Here is a 22,027-nt window from a genome sequence, read left to right on the forward strand (position 1 = left end):
GAGGAAGTACTATCAGTATTTAATTTTGTTGAACTTGACAATATTTAAAACTGTAAAATTGCAAATAAAGATTTTTTAAAACAACAAAAGCATTGAATTAAATCAAAAATTCATTAAAATTATTTTAAATACTTTGAAAGCTTCCATTTTTCACTAGTTAAGTACAAAGAAATCAATACTGTAAAGATGATGGAATTTTCTGTAAATGTATATACCTATTATTTGGCTTCTAATTTTTAGGGAATAAAGTCCATATCAGCAAGGTGCATTGCATTGCATTTAGAGTCACCAAAGTTTGGGGATACAAGAATTTACAGCTCCACATAATATGTCTTTTGCATCAGAAAAGGAAAGAAAGACTAAAGCCTTTAAATTACTACAGGACCTAGGGTTTTAATGAAATAACTATCAGGAAAAGCTGGTTAAAAATGTTCTGACTTTCACAGTCGACAATTATTTTGTAGCTTGTGGCTGTCTGGATAGAATATCTTTATTTATCAAAATAACAAAGTGAAATTAAACTCATTAGATGCAAACCACAACATTAATAAAAGAACATCACTGCAATGTGAAGTATTCGAAGTTTTATAGTCTATTACTGAGGCTTTATGACAGTCTCTGAGTCACAATTTTTTTGTGGGGAGCTATGCTTTTTCAGTGCCTAGGCTGTTTTTTTAAGGAATTTAAGGGGTTTACTCCTCCTATTCTGTGAATGCTCTAGAATTCATATACCTTACAGAGCAGACTCTTAAAACAAAATAATGATTTTCATGATAAAATTTTTTAAGACAAAAAAATCCACTAATTTTATACACCAAATAATGGATCCTTATTTCCTCTCGGCCTCCATTTTTTTTTTTTTCCCAGAGCACATAGCATATATTTTGCTTTCCCATATATCCAAAACAACAATTCCATTTTCCTGACTTCCTGGCTCATTTCTCAACCATCCCCAGTTCTCTCCAGCTAGGATTACTGGCTGAGACTACTGGCAGCTATGTTGGCAGCTCTACATCTGCTGTCCAGATATCCAATTCTCTATTAAATCTCTTCTCTAGAGCTCCCTGCCAATTCTGACTCTTTTTGTCTAGTCAGTCCCAGTTTCCCATTCCATGTCCAATTTTTATGCCCTTTCTCATTATCCAGGTTGACTATTAATCCACTGCCTCTGCCCATCAAGCCTCAACCATTCCCTCCTCAGCTCAAGGCTGACCATTTTTCTGGTACTCTTCTGTCCACTGGAGTCCTGGCAGAGTTCTGTCTGGGATAACACACAGAGGGAGTGCCAAAAGCCATCATGGGAAACTTTTTTTAGATCTTTTTCATCTTGCAACAAGAAGTCTTTTGAGTAACAGGGATGCTAGAGTTTATGACAATCAGCCTCTGGAGTTTTAAGAAGCCAGAGCACACTTAGCAATGACTAAAAATCGAGATTTTTCATCTTTGTTTCATTAACAGATCCCTCCTCCCTCTGCAAATTCTCTTCCTTTTCAAAAGGCTTATGATTCTGCTAATTCCAGTGAATATTCACAGGCATGACCACAAACATTCTGTCAGAATTAGCAACCTCACTGCCAGGCAGAAAACTTAAATCTGTCAAAAGAGAAACTTTCAAACGTGACATGTAGTTTTGTGCTGAGATCTTAACTGTGTTGAAAAATCCTAGTTAGATGCAAACATTTATAAGGAGACAGGAGCTAAGATTTGTGAGTCAGGAAAAGATAGATAAATCTATAAAGTAAGTTTTAGTACATTTTAATATAGGTTACATTGAAGCATGAACCATGTTTCAACAAGAATTTTTAGGTTTTCTTAGAGATTTAAAACTACTTTTTACAAGTCTCTTAGGGAGCAGAATGAACCTCTCTCACTTATTGGATGAACAGTGCATAATACTTTGCATAATGAAATTAAGCAGCCTGAAGTACATGTGAACATGACTAATGAGACCAAATGCAGCAGGAAAACCAAGCAGATGGCTTGAGCGAGCTGGAACAGAGTAGCAAGGAGCGATCTGAATGTTTTGTGGTTTTGCAGGATACATACAGAAACACAAATATAATTTTTGCATTTCTGTATAACAGTGCATCTGTCAGCACTTTGGTGGTCTACAGATGACAAGTGAGAGCTTGCCAGAATAGTAATAGTGTCTGTGGAAAACCTTGATGTGTCATCTATGGAGATTCAAAACGCAAAGAAAATGGAGTTTGGGGGTAGGAGTTGTTTTGTTTTGACGTATCCTGCTTTTTTATTTGCATAAAAAGATACTTAAGTTAGTGGTATATTTTTAATGGATTAGTTCTTGTCCATCAAAAGCCTGTATCTCAGACAACTCCTCAGTAGTATGAACATCTGGGGGGAAATGCAGCAAGAGAGAGAGAAAGAAGGCAGCAGGTATTAAAAGATGATGGAAAAAGGCTTTCTTATCAAGAAAGGTCAATGACCAACTTACAAAGGATGCTACCAGAAATACTGGAAGATGAAGATAGATTCAGTTTGCTTTCATTGTTTTTGGGAAAAAAACAAACCTGCCCACAGAAAAGATTAACTGTTGATTTCTGTAACAAGCTACAATGAGGGTTAGCAGACAATCTCACCTTGAGAGGTATTCAGGTGAAGAGCTCTGCTCTGCAGGAAACACATTCTGACACTGGCTATTTACATCTGCAAACTTAAGGGCTTGCCTGCAGTTATGTTATCAAGAACAAACAGATTCAGAGAGAAAAAGTATAAAACTGAGCAAATTTACAATGTCATCCTGCTGCCATCTCTACCACAATTGATTGGGATAAAATGCCTTCGGATGTGAATTTCCTGACTGAGATTTCTTTTTCACTAGAAAACTTGGTGATGTTTTGAAAGGAAGCACAACATTACAATATAATGTTTGAGATTATGAGATTGCAATATAAAGGTATCTTGTCAACAAAGTAATTTTAACCAATGTTCAGAAGAAAACTATTTAATTGATTTTTCTGCTCCTGTCAATAAGTATAGTAGTCTGTTCCACTGCTGCTGATGATGCCACAGCTGTAGCACATCTATCACATATTTGACTATTACATGCTCCTAATATTCAGTGCTCATAACACAATTTAGTAGTGCAAAATACTTTTATTACCAACACAGACTGTTGAGATACAAAATTCACACATTCTTTAATACCTTCAGTAAGTTTTAAAAATGTATCTCTCCACTGTGTGCTCTAGTCTCTCTTTTTTCAAAGTTCAGAATATTTAGAAACATAGGAAGAGACTGAATAATTCCATGGAGCATCATTATTCAGGCAAGAAAATAAAAAAGGACCAAAACTCACAGAACTGCAAACTTCTTTTAGTTTTGGAAGACAGTAGTAACATTTCTTTCTTTCCTCTTTTTTTTTTTTTTTAGGGACTTCTGATGATATTTTTTATCTCCTGTACTAAAGAAAAACCATGCCTTTTATTCTGAAGCATACTGAAGTTATCCCCACTCTGAAACAACCACAGAAGTCTTTAACAATCTAGACCAACAAGATCTTTCAGTCAGCCTTGACCTAAATTTATCAGGCAACATATACAGAGCTCTGGACAATCTCTTTATTTTACTGCAAATGATTGTTAATTACACCAAAGAACAAATTTTAAGCTTCTACCCAAGCAACATTATGAAGTCTTTGTTACATGATAAATTACTTAAGAAGTGAATACAGACATAATTCCAGCCTGTATTACTTCTATCAGGACTCTCTCATCTTCTAAACATTGGCTGTTACTTAAACTATCTGCAAAATCCAGCTTATATCACTATCCTTGTAGCTTTCTAGGGTAACTTGTGTTAAGTATGAGCACCGACCTACCACACAATTAAAAACAAAGGCTAATGGATCTCATTGTCCCTACAGACCAGGTATGCAATAGAGTTTTGTGATGAAAACTACCAATGGACAATTTCTATCCTCTTGATACTTTAAAAATTATGCTTTCCTTCTGTAAAGCTGTAAATTAAGTTCAGTCGCAACACTGGGTTTCTGTGATCTTCTGCAATAATTTTTCTCAGGACAGAGGACTCAAACCCCACCTTTGTATCATTTTAAATTTGGCATAACATGGTATATAGGAAAACGAGCAACTTAAAAGGAAGCTGGAGCAAAGTGCAAAACAAACAGAAGAAAGTGGTTCTCTGCCTAACAGGTGAAAGATCTATGAAACTGCCAGAAACATATTACAAAATTTTAAAAACCTGTATAGGGAAACTTAACATGAATTTAGAAAACAGATTCACTGAGAGCTGGCAATATCATACCAGGTTTAGGAAACCCCTTGAGCTGAAAACAGTTGGAGGCTGGGAATTTTCTAGAGATGTGTTATGTATTCTTACTCTATTCTTCTCCTCTCTGGAAATCTGCTATGGCTTTTTGGCAATAAGATGCTTAATACATAGATTCAAAGCTAAGAGAATCCCTGGTCTGAATTTTTGGAACCATTCTTCCATTTCAATTACATGCTCTGAATTTGTTTATACTTCTGCCTAAGCAAAGGCAAGTAAATGGATGCCTTCATATTCCAGGAATTAGTCAAAAACACTGCATGACACATCAGCATCACCCACTGGTCCCTAATACTGTGAGTGAGACCACTTGTACTGAACAAATTTGTGTGGCTTAAACTGGGTATGTCCATGATCCTAATTTCATTAGTAGTGGTTCCTGTTATCCAGAATGGTGAAGGGGGAAAATTAATAACAATAATAAATGTTACATCAATTTTCTTTCCTTTCATGGCATAGACAAGTGTAAGACAGGCAAGTGTAAACACAGAATCCAACAGGACAGTCTAAAACCTAGAAGGAACTATGCTTCATTTTACCTGGTAAAGCAAGAGCAGAACACAAAGTGACTACAGTACAGAGCCATGTGAACACAGAGACATAGAATTGTCTGATCTGGTAATTGCAACTCGCAAATTTTTTCTTTCCCCGTGTGTTGTTTTAGGTATCCACATGGTAGCACACAGCTAGACATTCATAAAAAAAATATACCTTGGTGACATGTGCCCAACATCTTTGAGTTGTCACCATTAAAAAAATCGCACCCGCCTCACATGTCAGCATTTAAGCTTATATGCACTTTCTGGTCTCTCTTATCTCAGGGTATTTTTTTTTTTACCTCCCTTTAGGGGATATTTTCTTCCAGAAGAATTTGCATTGAAATTCTTGTTTATCTATTAAAATGATACAATATCAGTGAAAGAAATCCTGGTCCATTTCTCTACTTCCTAATCAAAACCAGCACACATGAGCAAATACCCACTTTGGTCTGCACTTAAGTGACAAGAAGACAAAAAGATTATTTCAACTAGCACCCTACTTTATCAGTTCCCATTTGAAATTCTGTGCAAATATCACACTCCTGCTTCCACTTCACTTAGGTACAGATGTTACTTAGTAACATTGTTTCTGCTTTTGCTCCATTGATCATTAATATTAATTTTTTACTATAGCAAAAGCAGACTGCGACAGACATCTTGCTTTGCTGTAAACATTTTTCTTCCATATGAATTCTGAATGCTGAAGCATGCAATTAAATGTAAATAGCAATAGTTCACTACAGAGCGTAGCTCAAAAAAATTTCATTTCCTTATACTGTGCCAACTCCTACCTTCAAAACTCTCATTCTGACCTCTTGTAGCACACTAATTTCATGAGCTCTAATTCTACACTGATCAATTCATTTACTTGCCACTAAAAAACAATTTCCAGCTTAAAGTATGAGTGTAACCTTTGATTTATGAAAGATATCAAACAAAGTATCTCATGCAGAACTCTCTGCAGACGGAACAATTGGGATTTTTCATGCCACAAGTGAAAGTAACTTAAAGACATACTGTCAACAAGTTGACAGAGGAAAGGCAAATTTTTCATGTTCTGTCTTCCAGATCTGTGGACTTGCTCAACCAGCAATTATTAAAGTCAACTAAAGTGACCAACTAAACAACTTGTAATGACAGATTAAGAGTTTAATGTTCTTTGCCAGCACCAAGCTGATGTACAGTAAGGCCCTCAGTATCTAGAAAACTCAGCATGTTCTTTTCAAGATGACAAAACAAGATTCATAAAGCTCTGGTAACTGAAGCTCACAGTTTATCAAAATCCTGTGCATTATCTCAGGTTCAATTCTTCTCAAAACAATAGTTCATTAGCCAATTAGGTTGGAAAGAAGTATTTTTCTCCACCAACGGCTTTGATGAGCCGAGTTGCCATTTTTCTCACACACACAAAGGAAAAAAAAAATCAAAATCCACCTGCCAAACATTGTTTCCCAACTGCAGTGTTTAAAGGGAAGATTGTCATTTCCTCTGGCAAAGACTTAGGAACATTAAAAAAAAAATACTATACTCATAAAATCAGGGGAAAAAGCCCCAATCAATTTAGAAATCTTTAACAGCATGAACTTATCACACAAACCAGGCAGAGCTCTCTTGCAACTAGGGATCAGATAAAGATTTTAATTAGCTCCCTTGAAAACTGGTGTTTGCATTTAGAACGAAGGACAAGTTCATCATCACGTCTTTATCACCCACTTTCCAGGAAGATTCTTTGTTAGAATCTATATCCAAACCATCAACAGGTGCACACGTAAAGCAGTCAATTTCTGGTAAATTACAACAAAGTGTCATTTAAGAGTGGGAACTCTTTGTATTTTAAGCTTGGAGTCCCTACTGCCCAGCTGGGCAATGCAACTTAGCAAGTTTTCAGAGTTGCACTTATTTGGAAACAGGAAACATGGGAACATTGCATCCAACTCAAAACAGTAAAACCAGGTTTTCATCAAGAATTATATAGATTACAACACACATGAGATTTCATAATTAGTTCAGACATGCATAGCACAGTTAATTCTGCCTTGGTAGAGGAAACAGTGCGAGACCCACATATTTTTCAATTTGCATCTTCTGTTGTTAACTTTCACACATATATATGCATATAGATTTATAAACATAAATGAATTAATAACCAATCCATCATTCCAGAACAACCAGGCTGTAGTAAAAATAGCATTTTAAATAATTTTTATTTGTCTTTGAGGTACTACTTTCTGAACTATAAGGAAGTGCCTGTCACTTAGCAGGAGTAGAAACTAGACTGTAGTGCCTCTGCAAAGGTGTAGGTGAGTCACAGTTTTATAGTCTTTTAGTTTGGACCTTAACAAGACATTCTAAAGAACATGAAGTGTGACAAATACTAAGATTTCTCTCAAGACTCAGAAAGTAAATAAACAGATACAACTTTAGTGTTGGTTGATTATTTGAGTATCAAAAGTCTGTACTCATTGAGATAGTTCCCAGGTGATGAGCAAAATGTCATGACCAATGGCTCAATTAGTCTTTAAGCCATTACTTCAAAAATACTACTGAAAAAACCAAAAACATTGTCATAGGCAGATGAAAAGTCTACATAGTTTTCTATGGATATCCTGAGGTTCTGCCAATATTAGATGATCAGGCTTAAAAAGGTGTGAAGGTGTAATGTTTCATAAAATCAATTGCTTACTGAGAACCTCCAACAGAACATTAGGTGACACAAATAATTTTACTTACTAGAAAAGTAATAACACAGTGCCATATAAATGTCCAAAACCCCCAAACAGCCATTGAAATAATCAGTTCCTGTAAAACATTTGTAGAAATATTACATTTTCCTTTTGTTTTCAATTTTTCAATCGATTTTTATTTTTAACTATGGATAAACTGACACTACTGCTTCATTTCTAGTAGGCAGCTTTCGGACTATCTCTGAACAGTAGGATTTAGGAGGACACTGAAATTTCAGATACTGTGGTGGGTTGATCCTGGCAAAAAAATAAATGCCCACCAGCCACCCATTCACACTACTACCTCCAAGCATGGAGGGGAGAGTTTGAATCACAGAAGCAAGAAAAAGTTCATGGGTTGAGATAAAGGCAACCTAAAAAGGAAAGGAAAAAACAGGGCAAAAATATACAAGTGAAGCAAAGGCCCTCCCACCAGCATCCCAGTGCTCAAACAGCCTCCAAGCAACAACTACTTTGGAGAGACCAGTCTGCAGTTTTTATCATTTAGCATGATTTTCTAAGGCACAGAACACCTTTTTGGTCGATTTGGGTCACTTCTCCTGGCTGTGCTCCCTCCCCAGCTCTTGCACACCCACCCCCCGCCTACTTGCTATGGGCAAAGTTAGAAAAGGTCTTTTTGTTGTGCAGGTAACCCTGGTGTGTTACCACCGTTTCAGTCACTAACCTAAATCAGCAGCATACGAGCTGTGATGAAGAAGGTTAGTTCCATCTGACCTTGACTCAATACAGATACTCAGTCACAGTTCAAGTTTCAAGTTAGCCAGAATGACATCTAATTGTACAGTCATCTTCCCTCATTTTCTTTCTCTTACTCTTTCCACACTGGTTTCCAGGCACACCGATGAACAAACAATCAGCACACCCAAAAGCACTTCTCATGCACTCTAAATGCAAATACTGAGATCATAGTTCTCAAACCAGATGTCACCTCTGATGCCACCAGCCTCATTCCCATCTCCTTGTCATTCCACTTTCCAAAGTGCAGCCCAAGAAAAATTACTCAACTGTCTTTGCTCCAGGTAGTATATAATAAACTTTATAAATACCTCATGTTCATAACTGCATTATCCCCATTTCCCCCTCTTTTTTTGCCTAATTTCTCTAATTCCTGTCCCTTAATTTACAGTCTGTCAAAGCTTGTTCAGTTCTTGACATTCCTGATACATTTGACATCTCTCAGCTTCCTTGTACTCCATATATTTCTTTGATTTCCCTAAAAAGTTCAACTAGCGTTCAGTCTACTAAGGAACTTCTCCATCCTACTATCTGTTGGTGTTTCCAAGTTGGTGTTTTGTGCTGGAATAAGAATCATGCAGGTAAGAACTTAGAAGTGACCCTTACTGATAGAAATGCAACTTCTAAAGTTTGTGACAGTGCATATGTAAAAGGAAGTAGAAATATGATTAAGTAAGATTAAATAAGTAATTCTGTTTCTCACACAGTTTCATAGTTTCCTTCAGGAATATTTTAACATGGAAAAAAACATTACTTGAGGCAAAATTTATTCTCCAGTATAAATGTTATATTGCATTGCATTCACGAAAACAGTGGTTTTCTTGACTCATTTTCATGTTGTCAGTCCATATTGAACTGAAACAAACTGAAGAAGTAATTCATAATCCAGTATTATTCTGAGAAGCTCCACATGCTGTCCAGGCTACTTAAATAACCTATAAATAATTGCTCAAAAAGGCACAACTGACAGTGTGCATAGACTGCATAAGGTAGTTTAAGTAAAATTTTGTTTGATTAACTGTTTTGTTTTTAAACCACCTGCAGTGTATTGTTTGATGTATCAGGACAGATCAAACTCTCAGTCTTTTACTGAAAACCAGACAAGCTTACAAATGATTAAGTTCTATTGTATTATGGAACTGATGTCAAACAGAAGAGCTCTGTATTGTGTCATTCTAATTTTCTATTTTTTGGCCAAGTATTTAGCATCAAGTATTGTTATATATGAAACTAACCCAGATACGTCACACATGTATAGGTCTGTGTCATATGGAAGTAATTTTAGTTTTTGCCTCCTCATCTTCAAAATACATTTATTTGTCCTCCTGAAGTATGTCTCACTTGAATTTTTTTTGTCAGCTGGCAACCAAACTGATTACATCTAAAGTATCTTCAGATGGAGGCTCAGACAAACAAAGCCCACTGATTTGAGGCAAAGCATACCTGACTTCTGTCATTGTAAATGTTGCCAGTGCATACACTTCTTTGCTTAGACCAGCAGATGTGGTATTTACATGTCTAAAGATGCACAAAAGCACCTAATGGAGATTATAAAAGCATCTAAATGAGAAACACCTTATTTCCAGCAACTTCCATGGGAGTAAGGCATCTATTATAGTTAGTAATTTCAGTAAAACCTACCATGTTTAACTTTGGTCACCTCCAATAACCTCCAGTACTTCTTAACAATATCCTTAATAATGTCAGTCAGAAATCTCTTTTTCCTAAAGGTAAACATCAAAATTTATCACTCAAAGCAATAAAGCAAAATATCAACTAGGGTATGAAAAATTTATTAGCTCTACTTTTTGGAAAAAAAAACTTAGGTAACGGAATCAGCTTCACCTCCAGGTTTTGCAATTGTGGAGTTGTTCCTCCTGGCATCCATACAGTTTTAGATTACTACCTTTATACAATATAATGAATATGTTTATGGTATACCAAAGCTTTCCCTCACTTTCATGTGGTTTCATTTTTTTATGCACTCCTAAGGGACAGTTACAAATTAATAGATCCCTTTTTGTAGACACAGTATTGTGTCAGTGTTGATTTAAAAAAACACTAATGAATTTGATAACCACTCAGTCTCCCATATGTATCTGAAGAATTACGGACCTAAATTATTTTTTTTAACTGTTCCTCTAGTTGTTGGTGGGTTGATTTTTGGGTGGACTAGAGTGAAGAGGGAATTGTTTACTTCATTTACACATGTGTTGGATCCCAGATCCTTCCCTTTCATATTTTTCCCAGATAATAAATACTCACTCTTTTTTCGGCTCAGTCCTGAGATTTAATTAAGATCAGAGTCCTAGTGTGCTAGGTACTGTGCAAATATGCAGTCAAAAGAAAGAAAAACATTACAGCAATAAACCAAAGAGTTTAAACATATACTGACTTTGGCACTAGAGAATCAGGACTCAGTACCCAGTTATTTTAAGTAAATTGCCACTTTTAAGTCCTATTTCTGTTGGAAAATCTACTGTAATGGCTATCAAGAAGAAACATAGGAGTAAAAATGTTAGAACAAAGAATGTAAGCTATAAACTCCCATCCTAATGAAGTTATAAAGACAAAACATAAACAGATGAGAAAAGAATGTGCTTGTTCTTAACATTAGTAGAAGCTCAAGACTGTGTTTCACACAGGAAGCAAACCACCAGTCTTTGCACACAGACTTTCTCTTTATTAACTCCTAAAAATGGTATTTCAAGAAATAATATTAATTGACTGATTAAAGTGCTGTTTTGGTAAGACTAGCAGAAAAGAATAATATTTCATATTTTGCTGAATGCTACTTAGAATTTCTTCTGGTATTCTATTCTTTTATGTGCTACAGGAGTATGCAAAGCTATATTCACTTGAAATGACACATCCAAACAACTCACCTCAGAGACTATTTAGGGCAAGCATGCCAGCACATCAAACAGGACAAGTCTACAACAGAGAGATGCAGGGACAAGCTCTGCTACTATTTCAGGCTGTCTCTTGTGGAGAATTTAGGTGCCAGTTATGAAGATCATATAAATGTTTTATGTTTTGCACAATCACTATTGATTAATTATGACCTACATTAGCATTCAAAAAACCTCAGCAGTAAGACCCTGTAAGACTGCAGACAGTCATCTCAGGTGAACTACTGGTGTGATCCTACAGAATGTCAGTAAATAAGGAGATCATCTCATCACAATAATTATCGAGGCAGTAGAAAAACAAATGAAAAAAATGCACAGCAGTCACATGCTATCTAATTACAACATTGTGTTTGTGTAGAGCTTACTTAGAAATGTATCCATTTGAAAATATGAAACCCTTCTGATATGGCTATTCCAATATGCATTATTAAACTCATGAAAATAAGGATTTATAATATAAGATATATCTGCAGTTTCAGATATATTAACAACCATCACTATTTTTGCACGGTTTTGTTTATTCTTTGAATACCATGCTCAGAAAAAACCTAGTATAATGAGAATGCAACATCTCAGGGCAGGATGTTCCACCTTGATTTAAATAGCAGGGGACATGGATGTCCAGCGAGCTGGGTGAAGAGGAGAGCAGTGTGCTGCCACAAAAGCTGTTTGCAGCAGTTAACACTGGATGCTTTCACAAATCCACAACAGGAACTAGAGTAAGCTTTACTGTGACTAACAAATTGCTGACAGCAATTTAAAATGACCAAATTATTTCTGGAAAAAATAGCTCTTTAAAACTTAAAGGTGAAATAGACAGATGGGGGGAGAAAAAGAGCAAAATTATCATGTATGAAATTCAATATTATTTTACTTGAAAACAGAAAAATTGAGTAACATTCTTTATTGTCTTTCAAGGAAAGAACAGAATAAAACAAGCTACTGTAATTGTTTTTTTAACAACAGATTTTTCCATAAGTAGCATTTGTGTTTTAATTACAGTATTAAAGCTGAGTGAAGAGAATTTACTTTGTTACATATTGTTTCTTTACAACCATTCTCAATATTACTCATTAAATTAGCACGTTGTTTAGAGAAAAGTGTATTTTTATTCTAGTCCTTTAAATCATAGAAACATCTGTATAATTCCTTAGCACTGACTTAACTACTGATGTAGCTGAAAACACAGTCAGCTGAGCATCTTTATCCCTTTCAGCATAATCTAATATCTCAGTGATTTATCAGAGCAGAGGCTTGTGTAAGACTCCCATGTAGGCCCATATAGCCATAAACCTTTCTATTACCGTAACAGGGTTTCTTGCTGTTACTGTTCCTCTGGGAACTCACTTGCTAGTGAAATGTTTTCCCCCCATATAACTTAACTGACCCTTAAAAGGAATCCTTTACAAATACTTAAAATTATGAGAACAACAAATCACAGAGAATATACTCTTCTGGTGAAAGTAAGTTTTTCTAGTAAGAGATTCTGTGACACAGCCTTCATTAGTTATTTTTTATTACAAATTAAACTTCTGAGGAAAAAATAAAAACTCAGAGTTTACATTTCATAAGTCGTCTTGATGATGCAGAGGCCACTAAAATTCAAAAAAACCCGAACAGTGGTTCCTGACTCTATTTAGAGCCTCAAAATATAGTGTCTGCAAAGAACAGTACATATGAAAGCAGTCAGTAGTATTACTAGCCTGGCCAAACCCTATTCAGCACAAAAGCTGCAGAAATGAGTTGTCTAATTCTGGCTATGATCAAAACTGACCTTATATTTATTCTTTCAAAACTGTTTCCTGGGACTTTCACCCCCTTTCACTGTTACATTCATCTGCTGCCTCTTGTCTTGAACTGAACTCCTATGCCACTGGCATCTTTGGTCATTATATACACTAAACACCACAAATGGTGGATCTACATTTCTTGACTAGGTGTTAGAGCAGCCCTGTAGCAGGAACTGCTGGGAGCCCCATGAGATTCTCCAACAAGCACAAGAGTTAAGCTTCCATTTTAAAATTAAAACTTCCATTTAATTAAAACTTACTGAACCATTTTTCTACCACTCAAGAAGACACCAAAGGATCTCATCCCAGTTAACTGCCCAGTAGCTATATGCCCAGCCCAACTCCTACACTTTTTCTGGGAGGAATTAGCTGGTACTTCAGTGAGGATTAAGAAGCACCACGATGGATTCCTTACAATATGTGGTCCTGAATATGCTAAGGACTCTTCCAAGTTACACAACAAGGAGCCAGAGAAGCTTTGTGAAAGTTTGGCCACCTCTGTTCTAAAACACATCCTGCTCTCCTGTAGCAGCCGCAATTCAACAGAAATTTGGCAAATGCAGGCACACACACACCCCTGCACAGCTCTCAGTCATCCAAATGACCCTCCATGATCCCTTTCCTGACCATGCAAACGTAATTACACGACATTGTTCAGCAAAATAGCAGATAATAATAATAATAATAATAATAATAATAATAATAATAATAATAATAACAACAACAACAACAACAAAAGGCAAAAAGGCAGGTAACCTCAAAAGAAATCCTATGATCTCTCAAGGTATGAATTTCTGGATTTTGCTCTGTATTAATAAATTAATATACTGAAGACTTTTACACTATGTTTACAGTACCTACTGTCAAAATCCATACAAAAGGAGTTGGAATTTTCTTAGTGCTGAATTATGAAAACTAAAATCAAATCAGCAGCCCAATATCTGGCAAGAAATGCAACACATTATGGAGTACCTGAATTATTCATAAGCTTGAAAGAAACTATATTCCCTCCAAAGGCAAAAAACATCCCCCTATTAATTATATGGTACAGAAAAAGAAGGTCAACAAAATTAGCAGAAGTTACTCTAATGTTTTTGTTGGATAAACAAATAAAAAATAAATAATAATTAAGCTTTGATCTCTCACCTTTTTTCCCTTTCACCTTTTTCACATAACCCAAACATGTCTAGAACCATTCACTGTGTGTTCTCAGGTGAATAAATATTATAGTACATTAGTATACCCTGTCTTTCTTTATATTAGACTTCTGTTTCACTGTGTCACTGAAGCTGTGGTTGCCTACAGTGAACATCTTTCTCTGCAAGGCTCAAAATCTTTTTCCTCTTCCTTTTCTCCCCTTGTCTTTCACACTGCTTTGGTAGGAAATTGCAGTCACCCTTCTCATAGCAGAAAACTCAGTTCTACCCCAGTGAAAGACCTAAACCCCATGACCCTCCTGGCTCTTGCTTGCCCTGTGCAGTCTGTGCCTGCTTAGTAATGGCCTTCCTTATGCTTTTTTTTTTCTTTTCCTCTTTTCTCCTTTTGCATTAATTTTTGCTCTCTGTGGCCAATGTCAGTTTTTTCACTCTAGAGTGTTTCATTTTATCCTTATTAATCTCACACATTTAACTTTTCTGAGCAACAGTCTCCCAGCTACCACTGGACTGGTATTTTCCATTTCCTTCTTTCAGTCTCACAAAACCATACTTAATCTGAACACTAGGTTGATTTAGCACATAAAAGAGAAGTTAATGTGTTCTTCTAACATAGATTGTAATATGGAGTCTGAAAACTATTCTTTAATTTTATTTGCACACAATAGACTAGATGAAAACCTGAGCAAATAAATTATGTTGCTCCTTCAAGTATCTGCCTAACCCTATGTACAAGGAGTGTATTGTAAGCAAAAAGTTACTTTAAAGTTTTGTGTATGGAATTGAGGATTAAGATCTAGAGGGTTCTGCTGTTTAATTCAAAGATATTTTATAAACAAAAAATATTTGCTCTTTGTAAACAACTATACGCACACACACGGGCTGGGATTAGCAATAAATACAACCATACATAAGAATAAACAGTATTTTTCACTATATGATTACAATACAAAGGAAAAAAAATGAAAAATGTAGCGAAGATGGTACAGAATTTAGGATTAAGGTGAAAATATTGAACGCAGGGATGAAGACGTGTAACAGGAGTAAAAAATATAAATGATCAGGTGATTATAAAACTAGAAGAAAGACTCAAGAAGATTAAGCTGAGGATGACAGAACAATTTCCAGCCCAAAGTCTGAAAGACCAGGAAGAGGATATTTCAGGTAGCAGGATCATTATCTTGTCCTATAGGTATAGAAGAGAGTGGAATAGCATAGGGCAGTAAAGTAGGAGAGAGGAGAAAGCAATTATAGCATCAGATGATTGGAACGCTTTTAAAAAATGTGTATTTTTCAAAGAAAGTTTTCAGAGCAAGTGTATTTAATTTAAAGACATGCAGGTCAAGGGAGGATGAGTAGGCAGATCACACTGTCTCAATTCAGTAGCTATCTTCAAGGTTCTGGGGATTATTAGACACTGGAAATGTGAGAGACCTCACATATCAGAAGTTCAGATAAGCATTTTTCATATCATGCCATATGGGAAATCATTACTCAGTTGACATAAAATTAGGATTAATATCAGAAATATTAGGTCAGTAAATAACTAAAGGGGAAATTGAAGTGGTTACTGTCAGAAAGTTTCACACTAGAGGGAAGCTATTAAGAGAGTTCCTCAATGACCAGTCTTTGGAGAAATCTTGTTATTTTTATAACTACTTTAGCCGAAGTGTCAGTGACCTATCCTGGTAATTCATTTTTGGGGAGATAATCAATACCGAGGTGCATTGGGATATTTGCATGCAAAGAACCAGGTGACCGCGAGAACATGAATAACACCAATGAAATAAAAATCTAGCATACAAATGGCAAGGCCATCCCCCTAAGGACTAATAAAATCATTTCTTCGTAAGCCAGAATTTCATCAGTTGAAAATGACTGAGGTGGAAAAGGATAAGTCATAGGATTTAAGTATGAGCTGCTAGTGTTATATGGGCAATGCAACTCTAAGCTGCATCAAACAAGATTTTTCAGGAGAGAAGGAAAATATTGATATGGGCAAAATCTAATCATTGCTGTCCCTAAATTGCCATAGAACCCTGTTCACTCATGTTAAAGAACGATAAGCTTAAACTGGAAGAGGTGCAGAAAAGAGGTGCCAACATGATCAGAGAAATGGAAAATCTATCTGACAAAAAGAGACTGAAAATGCTTAAGCATATCTGGTCTGGTGAAATGAAAGTCAAGAGAAAACATGCCAGGGAACTGAATAGTGAAAGAAAGGAGAAATTATCCAATCTAGGATCCACAGCTGGCATAAGAACAAATAAACAAATATAAGGTGGCCATGAATAAAGTCAGGCTGCAAATAAAACAAAAAACCAACAAAACTTAAAAAAAACAAAACAAAACAAAACAAAAAAAAAACCAAACAAACAAAAAACAACAACAACAACAAAAAAAAAAAATATCCCACAAAAAACAAACAAAAAACCCCCCACCTAAACATTAAACCAATGAAAACCTGTAACAGCCTTGGAATAGAAAAAAGGGATGCAGCTCCCATCCCTTTCCCAGCACTACACGTACCTGCAGCGCATTTACAAGCACAGAAGGTGGATCGATATGAAGGGCCACTTCAAACAGTAAGGAGCTAGAGTTGGCAGCCAAGGAGATCCCTACCTATCTTTTCAAAATTCCTTAAACAGCAACTACCATTTTTCAGGAGAAGCTATGTATGATAAACAGAAGATAACAGAATATAGGTCTCCAGTTTACACTCCAGTTTTTCCATAGACTAAATGTGCTAATTAAAACAATCTACCTAACTTCTTTGTAGAACTCACGATTTCATGCCCCTAAGATATTTGTGATCTTTCCACTTCAACTACATTTTATTACTGAACTGTTAAGTGACATTTTCATACACTTGAATATCAACTCTACCTTATATAAGTCAAAACACATAGGAAAAAGACTATCCAGCACCAGTCATAAGAACTCAATTTCTGAGATAACAAATCTGTAACTTATCCTCATCTCAATGTATCTACATTTCTAATAGATTAAAAACAGAATAATTTTGCAGGCATGGTAATTTTGTTTTGCTTTTGTTACATAACTGTTGAGATGTACTATAAGAGAGGCTGTTAGTTGATGAAATCTGAACAGAGAGGACAAAAGAATTTAGTAACACCACTGCACCATTCTTTCATTAACAGCCACTTCCCAAAACAGGCTCACACATGGGATTTCTTCCTGAGGAGGTAAGAAGTATTTATTTTTTTGTAAAGAAAGAGGCTTACCTAACCAGATATGTCAATTTAGACAGTTCAGTTCCCACAGACCCTTGTGAAGGGATATTTAAAGAGCAGTAACCTTTTCACTTTTCTGAGCAGAAATGACTGAGGAGCAAGGAAGAGTTAAGTGTCAGTGAGACCTTGGCAGTTCTTTTACAACAAGTGCAGGACTTTTTACTGGACCAAGAGAAGAGGCAAGAACTGACCCAGAAAGCCATTGTAGGAGAATCTTGAGAAGGAATTTTCAAAGCTAAATTAGTAATCCAAGTGTTGACTGAATAGCATCCTGGCTAACTGTCCCCAGTTCAGCCTCTGGACCATGACCCCAGTACATTTACCCATTTTCTATACATTTGGTATTTTCATATTGATGGATCAGCTTGCACTGTGCACAGCTCCAGGCACCTGACTGAAAGGGCCTTAAATTGCTGAAAAACCAGTTGGCAAATTCATTTACTATTACTAAACATCCTTCTTTTAAGTCAATTGTGCACTTCCCCAGAAAAAGCCCATGCCTTATATTCAGTTGCCTATTGCAATAGTTGCTTGTTTTATTTTTAAGTTATTTAAAGTTTGTTTTAAAGAAACTAATAAAACCCCACCTATATAAAAAAACAAATAAATGATGAAAAAATGGTACCATTAGCAGTAGTGATAATTAGAGCCTGTTTCAACCCTAGCAAAATGTACATAAGGAAAGGCAACATTAATAGCAACATCAGAGATCCACTATTGCTACACAAACACAAAAGAAAGAGTAAACAACTATGTACAAACAACTTCATTCAGCAAACAATTATCTGTGACAGTGTACACAAGCATACTGTCTCCAACACTGCCCTAAAACAAACAGGTATTCACACTTGTGCCACCTCTCTTAGTACACCACTTACTGCAGTTATTTCCCAATACCTCCTGACAGCAGTGTTACACAGCTTTTATACATGTTAAGGGATGAAAGAATACAGCTCAGTGCCTTCAACCCTACCTGCTCTAAATAAAATATTGCTCACCCTCCTTTACCACAGAACCTGCAGGAACTGTTTGGACTTGGCTTACAGAGACATCCACCCTACACAGAGCCTTGTGTGAGCCCCAATAGGTGCGTGGAGTTTAATGAAAGATGTTCTGCTCCAGCAGGGCTCAAGGATATGTATCAGCGGCCGCGCTGAGGTCACCGCGGTGCCTGTGACGGGGGAGCTATAAATGCTCCTGTTTACACTCGGCTGCTTCATTTCTCCTACCCAAGACGCGATTTGTCCCGCACCCACGGATATAAGTGGTGTCATGGGATGTGCTGCTGTGCTTCTGTAGACCCTACGCGCAAAGCCTACCATCATTCCCAATTTCTTTGCTGCCCTTGGGCTTTTCTGCAGCAGCCTAGGGAGAATTTGATAAATTATAGCTTTCATGAGCTTATTTGAGAGCTGAAAAGTACAGCTCGTATCTTTAAAACATGGAGCCCTCCAGAACCCACTTTCTGTTTATTTGGTTTTTTTAGCATGTGCTTTGAGTGCTACCTTCCGGGTAGTTCATATCTCATCACCAGCCATCTTGCTTGCAAGTGCAATTTATTCTACATCCCTAGAAATGTACAATGATTAAAAAACCACTTTGATAACTGAACCCCAAATTAACATTTAAATGAGGTTATAGTAAAAAAAACAAACTGTCTTGTTATCGTAAACCTATTAAAACGTTCAGTTTTTATGTAGCTGCTTTTATGTAGCTCTTGAGTATAGACTTAGATCGATACTCAGCTGTTCCATTTATTAAAATCTGCCATTTCATCTGCAGAATTTGTTTCTTTTAGTATTGCAAATTCATCAGGATCTCAAGTAAGTTTAAAAAAAAAGATGTAGGATAAATATAATCTTAGGCACAATATACTGCTCAGTGTTTTCCATATAAATCTTTAGATCAGTATTGCTGAGCAAAATGACTGGAGAACTGCATTTTCTTCTGCTGTCACTTAAGTGTTCTTTCTTATTTCTGGCACTTTCTAATCAGCTAATTGGTTTCGACCTTGTTGGGCTCTGCAAATGCAGTCCATGCAGCAAATTATACAAAGAGAGCAGCTGGTCCCATAATGTTATTGTACATTGCTTCATCTCCTGAATGAGATTTATCTCCCTGATCCAGTCTGTCACATGTTCTGAGGAAAAAAATAATTAGGGGGCTTTCTTTGGTTTTATTAAGAAAAATGTGCAAATCACAAACACAGAACAATTTCCACTGAGTGTGGAAACACTGTGAATGTATTTAGTACTCACATTTTTCTTAGGACACTAGGAAACTAATTTGTCTCTTTCCTGAGTCTTTTAAATAGATGATGTTGTTATCTCAGGTGACATGTCAGCAGAAAGCTAACATGCAGTAGAGGCAGTACACAATACTAATGAAACACTCCAGAGGCAAATCTGGTACACACTGTCAATAATTCAGAGTTTATGGTAGGTTTTCTTATCAGTGAAGCCACCTTTTCCATTTTCTCTTTCTTTACTGGCTTTATCCATATTAAGCTCAAAGGAACAAGAAAGCTCTCACACATGGCTTGCTGAATATTGGCATGATTAATACCTGCTCCCTGACAGCTGTTTGAATTGAGGTGTTCTCTCATTGTAAACAGTCTGGACTGTGCTCATACCAAGGTCTGGCGTTTGAGGAAGGTCTCTCAAACGCACAAGAGGGTGGCAGGAAAGAGGGGGTGCAAACCCATTCTCCACACTTGCCCTATTTTCTACAATACCTCGTGTGCCACAAAATAAGCCTGAGCAGTCAGGACCACAGCACCAGGGCTTTTAAAATAATGTTAATTCTGAACCAGCATCAGGTGCAACAATTTATTTTGTATTTAAAAAGTGCTGTTAACTCAGCATCAAGATGCAGTTGTAGCTGACATAAATATAGCTGCAGTTGTAGCTGACAAATGGGCCCCCACTGACTATGTATGACAGTAAAAGCGCCAATAATTCAAAGAAAGAAAACTCTTCTACCAATTACAGGCCTGTGGCCTGAAGGTCACCAAAGATTTCCAAACAAATCTAAATTGTCTTTTTAATGCAGTCATCACAGCACCTCTGTGATAAAGGTAAGTACTGTTGTCATTTCCAGGAGAAATGGACAGGAAAAGATGATGGCATGAGGCGACCCGATAATGCATGACAGCAATCCCTAGTTTTGATAAGCAAGGGTGCTTTTCTTCACACCTCTGTGCTGAACGGGGTTGTATCCTCTGTTCCTTCATTTGCCTAAAGGCAGACCAGTTACCCAGGTGGAGTAATAGGAACGAGCCCTACGCCAGAAGCAGCTGTTTCATCAACCACATCCTCTCCTATTCCCTGTAAATTCACATGGGTTGCCATTCCTCACCAAATGGAGGGATCTGCCACCATGGTTTCCTTGAAATTTAGCCGGAACTGCTGAGTACTTAGAGCAACGCTTGGGGGAAAATCCATACGATCACAGTTAGCTCTCTAGCAGTTAATTTGATGTGCATTACTTACACCATAACTTGCAACAAACCTCCAAGCTGAACTAGTGGTGTTCACCTCAGAGTATTTTGACATGACAGAAGAAATTAGACATTTTAATAACTTATAGCAATTCACAGCAGACAGCCCCAAAATACTGCCTCACACACACAATTACACATATTATTTGATTTTTTTCTTCCCCCTGTGGCCCCCGCCCCCCCCCCCCCAAAAAAAAAACCAAAAAAAAAAACCAGCTGCTGATGGGTTGCAGCACCTGACTTCCCATGATACAAAACAAGACTCATTTTCTATGGCACTGAAAAGCCAAATCTCTCTAGGGAGACAATGTTTCCTCCTACTGCATCTCCTTTTCCTCTCACCACGTCACGTGTGCACTTCAGAAGCACAAGACACCTTCCTGTTTTGTGCTGAGTATCATTTTTTGCTCAATTTCTAATCAGCCATTTGTTAAGGGAGCTGCAAAAGCACACAAAGGCAGCAGCTGTTCCCCCGCTGCTGCGAACGTGCAGCTCCGCGAGCGAACGCTGTTCGAGGCGCTGCCCAGAGGTGGCTGCTGATGCTCACTGAGACCTCCCCAACAGCCCAACGAGGATGCTTCTCCTCTGAACGACTCTCACCCTATGGCATGAACAATCACATTGCTACCAGCACTTTTTTTTAATATAGGCTCATGAAAACACAATGCGTATTCCAAATGTGTTACTTTATGAAGAATATAATCTAAAGGCATGGAGGGTGCCTTAAAAAAAGGTAATACATCTATTTTTTAAAATACTCTGTTTTGCAGAAGAGGTTATTTTACTCTTTGGTAGCTTTCATACTAGTATAAGCACAAATCAAATAGAATTAAGAAAATTACACATAATGCCTAATTCGGATATATCCACCAAGGAAGCAAAAACAGAGAGCATTTGATACCTCAAGTTAAGGGTACAGAAACATATTAAGAAATGGACAAAAACCCAGGATGATGTTAAACTAAAATGAAACATCTAAGCTGATACTTCATCCCATGCAACACTTCAACAGTTCTAAAATAAACAATACCTATTAAATCTGATTTTCCCTGAATCTGACATTCAGTTTAAAAAAGGGAGGGGAAAAATCAA

At 36.8% G+C, this 22,027-nt stretch overlaps 1 protein-coding gene across 2 annotated transcripts in view; it reads right to left on the reverse strand.

Annotated features, from left to right (window-relative positions):
• The window catches only part of SYT1 (synaptotagmin 1), a 339,701-nt gene that overhangs the window by 259,977 nt on the left and 57,697 nt on the right, over positions 1-22,027 (reverse strand). The window lies entirely within an intron of this gene.

The sequence above is a fragment of the Prinia subflava genome, chromosome 4 (assembly GCF_021018805.1).
Source record: "Prinia subflava isolate CZ2003 ecotype Zambia chromosome 4, Cam_Psub_1.2, whole genome shotgun sequence".
Lineage (NCBI taxonomy): Eukaryota > Metazoa > Chordata > Aves > Passeriformes > Cisticolidae > Prinia > Prinia subflava.